The sequence below is a fragment of the Lathyrus oleraceus genome, chromosome 5 (genome assembly GCF_024323335.1).
Source record: "Lathyrus oleraceus cultivar Zhongwan6 chromosome 5, CAAS_Psat_ZW6_1.0, whole genome shotgun sequence".
In the NCBI taxonomy this organism is placed as follows: domain Eukaryota; kingdom Viridiplantae; phylum Streptophyta; class Magnoliopsida; order Fabales; family Fabaceae; genus Lathyrus; species Lathyrus oleraceus.
The window spans coordinates 13,665,953-13,674,873 of record NC_066583.1 but is presented as its reverse complement, the minus strand read 5'-3'; the positions used below and the strand labels follow the sequence as shown (position 1 = coordinate 13,674,873).

Below are 8,921 nucleotides of genomic sequence, written 5' to 3'. Positions count from 1 at the left end.
TGAAGTTCTTAGAACGATCTCTTTGAGATGAACCTCTACCTCTCAAGAGAATGAATGTGAGTTGAATATTTCGTGACTGTGTTCACATGGATGTGATACCATTTCACTGAAATGAGTTACGAGAATCTATATTTTGCAACAAAAAAAAATAGATGAGAGAAACACACTTCAAAAATATATATAACTAGGAGGGTTAAGTGTGTGAGAGTATGACGAAACATATTCACATACATTCTGAAGACAAAATATGTTAATATATTCATCAGAACAGGAAGGTACAACAAGATGGAAATCTGTGCAAGGAGAGAAGAAGAATGAAAACTTCATTCTTCTACACTCAGGAGAAATCAACTCAAATATGCTCAAGAGTGTAAGCCTTTATATATCTACTTATCCAAGAAGAACATAACACAAGGTTATGCCAGACTCTTATGGTTAAGAGAATCTGAAGACTCTAGCTAATGTGCCCAGAGTAAGTCTCTTTCTGATTAGATTGAGCAAACAAGTCTCTTACTGGGTGCTTGATCATTAAAGTCCTAATCTGATTAGTAAGGAAACTAAGTCTCTTTCTATGTGATTGAGCAAAACTCCTTAACACGAGCTTAAGGTGGGAAAATCTCAAACTGTATGTTTATGCATTGAAGTCTCATGCTTGTGGGCATAGTAGGAAGTTTCAGTCAGGGTGATTGAGAAGAAAGTCCTTAACATGAGCTTAAGGCAAGGAAGTCCTGAACGAGTAGTTTGGGAAAGGAAGTATCGATCTGGGTGATTGAGAAGAAGTCATGAACGAGTAGTTTAGGCAAGAAAGTCTCATGCTGAAGGGCATGGGTAGAAGTCTCTTTTTGTGGGATTGAGCATGAAGTCTTGAGCTACTGGTTTAAGCAATTGTAATCAGTCTGATTATAGTTAAAATCTCTTGTACTTCAAGGGGATTTGACTACTCTTGGTTTGAGAGGAACCATGATATATTGCGTGTCTATTTATTTATTTCTGCATTTATATTCCGCTGTGCAAATGAGCTCTAAAGTAAAACTCAATTATGATTCAACCTCTTACTTGTATCAGGATCTGAGCTTTAAACCTTAGGTTCTGAAATAGAGGTTAAGAAAAGGAAGTAAAACTTTTCACTATTGATATTTACTCTGGTATCAAACTCTAAACATGGTAAAAAATCTGATGTTCCAGAATCAGAAGTGGAAATATATTTTTATGCATACACAATTCAACTCCCTCTTCTTGTGTATTTTTCTCACCTTCAAAATACAGAGAACCAGCATGTACCTAGTAAGAGTGAGCAATAAGAAGCACATCATTGATGTGGCAATTGTGATTAGTTACAAGGAACTGACCAACAAAACTTTAGGTTTCCTTTTTCTTACATTATAACTAAGTTTTGTTATTTTATTTGTGGTCTTTATTTTATTTAATATATAATTTATATCATAAAATGTGTCCACAATTTATTTTAAATTTAAATAATTAATTTTTAATTGCCAAATATAATAAAAATTATTTTAATTTGGAAAATTAAAAATTAAAATAACTTATAACTTTGAAAAGCTTGAACGTTTCCATTTGAGCCCTAATTCCAATATGTTTTCAACCCTTGTTTCATTTAAGTCTCATTTAATTTTTGAACTATCGTTCAAATCCATTTACGGGTAAGTGAAATATCGTTAGAATCCATTTCTTGAATGTTCCCATTTCATTCTAACTCCCTGGTTCCATTTTGTTTCAAGCATCGAAGGAACTGCGAACGAGAAGGCACGATGGATATTCCTCAGGCGTCATCGAAAAGCAAGGATGAAGTGAAATATCGTTGGAGGTAAGTGAATTTTTTTCTGGGTTTAGGGTTTTCATTCATTCCTTCTATTTTTCTTATTTCATTATCACGTTTTTCATTTATGGGTTTAGGGTTTGGGGATTTGTATAATGTTACCCTTTTGGAAACATGCGGTTCTGAAAAGTTTGTTTATTCTGAAGATGGTCCCAAATACATGCTATTATTTTAATCTGAAAGTGGTCCTATGATGTTATTTGTTTAATCTAATTAGTTTATTCCAATTATTGTTATTCTAGACTAATTTAGAGTTAACACATTAGTTACAAATTTATCATAGGGGCCATTTAATATCCAATCATGTTAAGTGGTACATTAATGGACAAAATTCTAAAATGAATTGGGAATGAGATGTGAACTATATGTCCTATATGCAGTTGGAAAATTTGGTTAGAAATGGGGGATATACGAATATTAATTGTTTATGGAATTGGAATCTTATGTATAGTTTTCGCATGGCTTTAGACCCCTAAATTGTGATGAAGATGTGTTAAAATTTGCTACTGATGTTAATGGATTTTAGTTGGTAGACATGTATTTATAGAACACCGTTGATAACCCCGATGTTGTAGATGAGGCTGACCTAGGAAAAGATTATGATGCAGAATTATATGTTGATGATGCTTATGGACCAAAATCTGATGAAGGTGATGAAATTGGTAGTGAAGCTGAAGTTGAATATAGGAATGTTGATGAAGGAGTGTAAAAAGTGTGTGGGAATGTTGATGAAGGAGTAGAAAAAGAATGTGTGAATGTTAATGATGAGGTTGGTGATGCTGACTATGTTGCAAGTGAAGATGACATGGACAATATTAGTGAGGGAGAATGTGATTGTGTGAGAATTCAATTGATTTGGATTGGACCATATTCCTACAAGGTAGTGAAAAGGTGAGTGATTCTGATAAAAAAGAATATGGTGAAAAAGAATGTGGTGATGATGTCTATGACTCTGATCAACTACATACTCCTCCTGTAAGTGGAGATGATGAGGAGCATGATAAGTTTTCAGCTTATAGAAGTCGTGAAGGCTTAAAATTTCAATTAAGTATGGTGTTTAACAACAAAGATATAGTGAGAGAGACTTTAAAAGACTATGCAATGGAGATGAAGAAAAATGTCTTCATTAAGAAAAATGATGGAAATAGGATGGTAATTAAATGTATGGAAGGTTGCAAACTTCACACGAAGATTAGTAAGAGGGTTGGTAATCAGTTTTGGAAAATTGTTAGTCTATTTTATGAACATGGTTATTGTAGAACTCCACATAATATGCAAGTAACACAAAGTGGATGTCAATGAATAACTACACTAGTGACATTTTCCCTAGAATATGGTTGGTCCCTGAGAAGAACAAAAAACATGCAGAAAATTGGACTCCCACATGGTATGGTGATGATGATTAGCCATCTATGGTGTGACTAATGACATAGAAACCTATTATGTAAATATAAAATAGGAGACATGTGCATGTAGAAAACATGATTTAACTAGAATCCCTTGTAGTGGTGCCATAACATGTATATGGAAAAACAAGAAGAAAAAAAGAAGATTATGTATCTGAATATTACAGGTTTGTGCATTCACTATATGTCTCTGATTTATGTTTAAACATATGGCTTAGTTTGTCCTGACATGTGTATCACATTTTGTGTGCAGGAAGTCTACCTTCAACAACAGTTACTCACATATTAACTTCCCTATAAATGGGCCACAATGGTGGCCTTTGGATGGCCAGGTACCGATCAATCCACCAATGCTGACAAGGTCCATTGGTCGACCTAAGAAGATGAGAAACAAGGTGAATGATGATTCAAGAAATCCCCATGTACTTCCTAGGAAGCTTACAATTGTTATATATAATAAGTATAGTACCATGTGACACAACAAAAGGAGTTGCACATGCAAGATGACTGTTGAGAGATCCATTCCAAAAGTTGGTAATAAGAATAAGGGAAACACATCAAAGGGTGGAAAGAAGCATAAATTAGACTCATGTGAATCAAAGGGTGGAAAGAAGCGGAAGACAAAGGCATCTGTAACATAAATTGGAAGCTCATCAGAGACACCACAACCATCTCAAGACTAGTTTTACTTAGGGTCATTTTGCTTTCATTTTGATGTTTATGTCATTTTGTTGTAATAGAACTAGTACTCAATTTATTTTCATTTTATTGTTTAGAGGCCTGTAATGGAACAAGTACCTCATTGTTCTTTATGTCATTTTGTTGTAATGAAAAAGTACCTCATTTTGTTATAATGTGAAAGTACCTCGTTAAATTGATGTTTTACTAGTTTCTTTGTTAATTATGTAGTACCTATAATTATGCAATATTGTTGTACCTGCTATATTACAGTCAAATATGGCATAGTTGTAAAAACATGGTCTATATTGAATATGAACTATAGCTATGCGGTGTTTCAGTACCTATTATATTTTAATCAAAATATGACCTTTAAACTTTACCTAATATAAATATAACATGCTATATTGCAGTCAAAATATGGCACAATTTTGTAAACAAACACAAATGGAACAATTATTAACCAAAACATAATTTTTCATTCATAAGTTCTTGAAACATAAGTTACAGCAAGTGAAAGTACAACAAATACTCTTTATACTTTTGAAAATATCCTTATTAACATCAACTAGTCCTACTTCATTACACTTATTACAACTAGACCTAATAACAACACAAAGATCATAACATATTAAAATTCATCTGCATATTGAAAAACATGACTTTCATCTTCAACTCATCCTCTTTGAGCTTTTCTTCATTCACCTTATTCTTCTCCAAACTTAATCTTTGATGCAATGATGAAATCATTTTTTTTGCTCTTGAGGTCATCTCTTGGGGACTAAAAGTATAATTAAACCTTTAATCTTTTAATTTGTAATCGCTCATTGTTCATTCCTAAAAACAAGTGATAATTTTTCAAATGCTATTTTGAGCGGCATTTAAGTTTAGAATGTATTAATTTTCTCTCTCTCTCTCTTTTAATTTTATCTTTATTATTTTAGTTGAAAATATGTAAATATATTTTTATTTATTTTAATTGTTAATATGTTTAGTTTATTTGTTATCATCTATAATTATCAACTAAATCATAAACTTCTAAGTCATCTATTATAAGTTAATTTATATGTCAAATATAAATTATTATTAAATGGACTTTAGATCTATAAAAAAATTAGTTCAAAAGATGAAATTGCTCTCACATATTTATACATCAAACAATTTAAAAATTTAAATAGTGTGAGACTCCAAACAAATCATAAACAACACAGCTACAACTTTAACATTCACCCTCACGCCTAACATGAACCTGATTCCAATTTTCACATTGCTAGATTTAAGAATTGTTGAATATATATATGTGTGAGAACAACCTCATCATTTGAACTACCTTTTAAAATAAAATTCAAATTCAAATTTATTTAACACTGATATATGTATGTATTCCATTGAAAGAACTCGAAAGATAAAAGAGAGTCAAGATATCTAATATACTAAACCGAAATGGGTGATGTTGTGATTAAGGATGTTTAAAAAAATCCTTGAACTGAAACCGAACCGAACTGAAGTTAAAATAATTAGACTACTATGTTTGATTATTGAGTCAGACTTATGTTGCACATATAATTCTAAAACCGAACTAAATAATAAATTAACTAAACCGATTCAAAAATAAAAATAAAAGATATTAAAAATAAGTTTTAAATTTTTATTTTTTTGAAATAAAGGATATCAATTCGATTTTTTAACAAATTGATCGTTTTAGAAAAAACTAACAGTTTGACATGCTTTAGAATTCCAAAACCAGTATTCACATAGTAAAAATAAATAATAAGACCATAACAAATATTAAAAAGGTCCCACCGAGAATTGAACTCGGGTTACCAGATTCAGAGTCTGATGTCCTAACCGCTAGACCATGGGACCGTTGTGAAAGTCTTACCTTACATAAATCAATTTGATATATGCGTTTCATATGGGACGATTTTTATGTTTCCAAAGAGAAAAACGTTTTATAAGTGAATAAGTCATTAACCGCTTTTATCAAATTATGGCCTTAACTTTCTCTCTACAATTGAAGTATTTATTTTCGAGGGATTATTATCACTGCACTTAAATATATTTAATTTTTAAATTTTTTACTTTGTCTCTTTTATGATACCTCTTTTAAACTTAATTGCACTAGTTATTTCTTTACCAACATACTACTAATTCTATTAATTTATTCTATAATTTTTAAATTTTCTTTATGAAAAAATTAAAAAATTAAATAATTCTCTCACAAAAAAAGGAAAACTAGTAAACTTATACATAAGGGTGTAATCGGTTCGGTTTGGACCGTCTTTTGGTCAAATAATATCTGAATCAATGATATCTCCTTCGATTTGGTTTGGTTCGATTTTTAATATTTTCCAAAAATAGAACCGAATCACTAATCGATTTGTTTTGGTTCGGTTGATCGGTTTGCAATATTTTATTTAAACATTACATTCTTCAATATATCATTTGTATCATGTTTTTTTAATATTTTATGCTATTATTATTTAAAATAATACATTTCATGTAATTTTTATTTCATCCTCTATTTTTTCAAACAAATAATAGTTTATCTTAATCCATATGAAATACTGACTTGATTTCATTGCATCATGAGATAAGTTCACTATCAAATATAAAAGTTGACACTTGGCATCAAAATGTTAGAAATGGATTTGAAAGCTTAATAAATAGAACACAATAAAACACACATCAATTAACATATTTCACACCTCAAACACACATGAAAACTATTTTGTAACAAAACTACAAGGAATTTTGTTGAAGAAGAAGAAACAAAAACAATATAAAAGAAATGTGAAAATTAACAAAGAGAACTTGAAAACAAAGAAGAAGACCATAACATATCAGAACCACAGTAGAGAAAATAATAGTTATGGTGGGCAGCGAGAGCAACAGTTCAGTGAAAGCTAGCTTTTGTGACTTATCTTTTCCACTTTCTATGTTTTAGAGTTTGCTTCTAGATGTGTGTTTTGCTAAAAGGAATGAAGTGTAAACAAAGATGGAGAGTGGTTAGACCGATACAAAATTTAGGCTTAATGATGGGTGGAATAAAAGATTTAGAGCGTAATTATATCCATTGGTTTGGTTCATCTGTTTGTCGGTTCCTAAAAACTTAAACCGAGAATCAAACCAAACTATATCGGTTTTCATTGCTTTAGTTCAGTTTTTAGAACCGAACCAGAAATAATTGGTTTTATTTCGGTTCGGTTTCATTTGAAATGTCTCTTTGATTGGTTTTTTCTGATCCGCTTACACCCATACTTATACAAATTGTCAAACAATTTAATACTGCAATTAATCGTCATTAATTGGTTAATCCATCATGAGTATTATCTGTCGACCATTACGAATGACTGCTTCAAATATGCTAATGACTATGAAATATGTCAATTATATTGTATTAATATTCGAACTTTGAACCACAAGATTAGTGAACAATGATGGAGAAAATTGAAATATGGAGAGAGAGAGAGAGAGAGAGAGAGAGAGAGAGAGAGAGAGAGAGAGAGAGAGAGAATTGAAGGTGGGAGTAATATTTTTTATTTTCTAAAGATGAGAATGTCTCCAAGGAATTTATACAAGTGTTAATAAATGATTTGGACTCAGTAACTGGTTACAACTAACACTAAAATAAATCTCCTTTTAGTGGTAACCAGTTACACTCAGGTGTTAACCAGTTACAACTTCGATATTTTTCCTTGTTCTTAAGTCTATAAATGCTTTTGCTATTGCTTAACCGGTTACACCCCTATGTTAACCGGTTACAACATTTGAATTACTCAAAATACTTTTAACATGTTGGAACAAAATTGGTTGATACCATATCTCTTGGGTTTTGATGATAACAAAGTATTTAAAGAACAACTGGATATTCTAACATTTGTTCAAGAATGCATGATTATAGACTAAGAACAAATGAAGATATGCTTGAGGATTTTGAATAGGAGTTCAGACTTTGACTTTGAAGATCACTTATGAAGACTCTGGTTCTGATGGAAGATCCATACTCTGAAGAAGTCAACATCTGAAGAAAGTCAGCCTATGTGATTCAGACTTAGAAGCCTCAGAAGCCAAGAAGCAGACTCTGAAGAGACCAGCCTCTGAAGAGTGAAGTATGAAGAAAGTCAACGTCCGAAGGTTGTATAATATCTTCAATCGAGGAAACTCTGATAGACTCAGAGATCTTTTGTTAACATGAAGACTTAAAGAAAAATCTCTTCATAGTTGTCTGAGCTTCAACGAATAATCCCTCTTTTAGAAAGGTGTTTTCTTTATGTGTTCAATCAAGTACAAAGGTTATCCAATTTCTTGGTAAAAGTCTTCTAACAACTCTTTTCTTTCTCTCTATATAAGGAGATGAAAGACCAGAAGAAAAAGACTAATACATTAATATGCAAGACTCTGATCCTTGACATTTCAAGGAGAAATCACTCTTTCAAATTAGCTAGACTTAAGACCTCTTAACACTTTGTATATTTTAGAAGTGCTTAAGTCTTAGAGTCTTTCTAAGTTGTATTTTGTCTACACCTTTGATTGTATATCAAGTGAAGTTGTTACCCAAATCTATTAACAATTTGTTATAAAGTCAGAAGACTCTTTCTTCTGTGCTTGAGCATAAAAGTATCTTACTTGAGGATTTGAGCATTTAAAGTCTCTTACTTGTGTGCTTGAGCATAAAAGTCTCTTACTTGAGGGTTTGAGAATTTGATGTCTCTTGCTTGTATGCTTGAGCATGTAAGTTGCTTACTTGAGGGTTTGAGTAGTGAAGTCTCTTGCTTGTATGCTTGAACTTATAAGTCTCTTACTTGAGTGTTTTAGCATTAGAAGTCTCTTGCTTGGTGCTTGAGCATTTATAATCAGTTTGGTTATAGTGAAAATAGCTTGGAAGTACAAGGGGATTGAACTACTCCCAAGTTATAAGAGGAACCAAGATTGTTGTTGTGTGTCTTTGCTTTTACTTTCCTTATTTTTGATCTTATCATTCAGCTGCTGTCAACTTT

General features: G+C 31.5%; 1 long non-coding RNA gene and 1 other non-coding gene across 2 annotated transcripts; one reads left to right on the top strand and one right to left on the bottom strand.

Annotated features, from left to right (window-relative positions):
- The first annotated feature begins 1,566 nt into the window (after window positions 1-1,566).
- LOC127085051 (uncharacterized) lies at window positions 1,567-4,121 on the top strand. The gene is made up of 2 exons (XR_007788905.1): window positions 1,567-1,825; window positions 3,497-4,121. It is a non-coding gene; the product is annotated as an uncharacterized LOC127085051 (long non-coding RNA).
- A 1,594-nt stretch (window positions 4,122-5,715) lies between these two features.
- On the bottom strand, window positions 5,716-5,787 carry TRNAQ-CUG (transfer RNA glutamine (anticodon CUG)). Its single transcript has one exon. It is a non-coding gene; the product is annotated as a tRNA-Gln (tRNA).
- Between the last annotated feature and the right edge of the window lie 3,134 nt (window positions 5,788-8,921).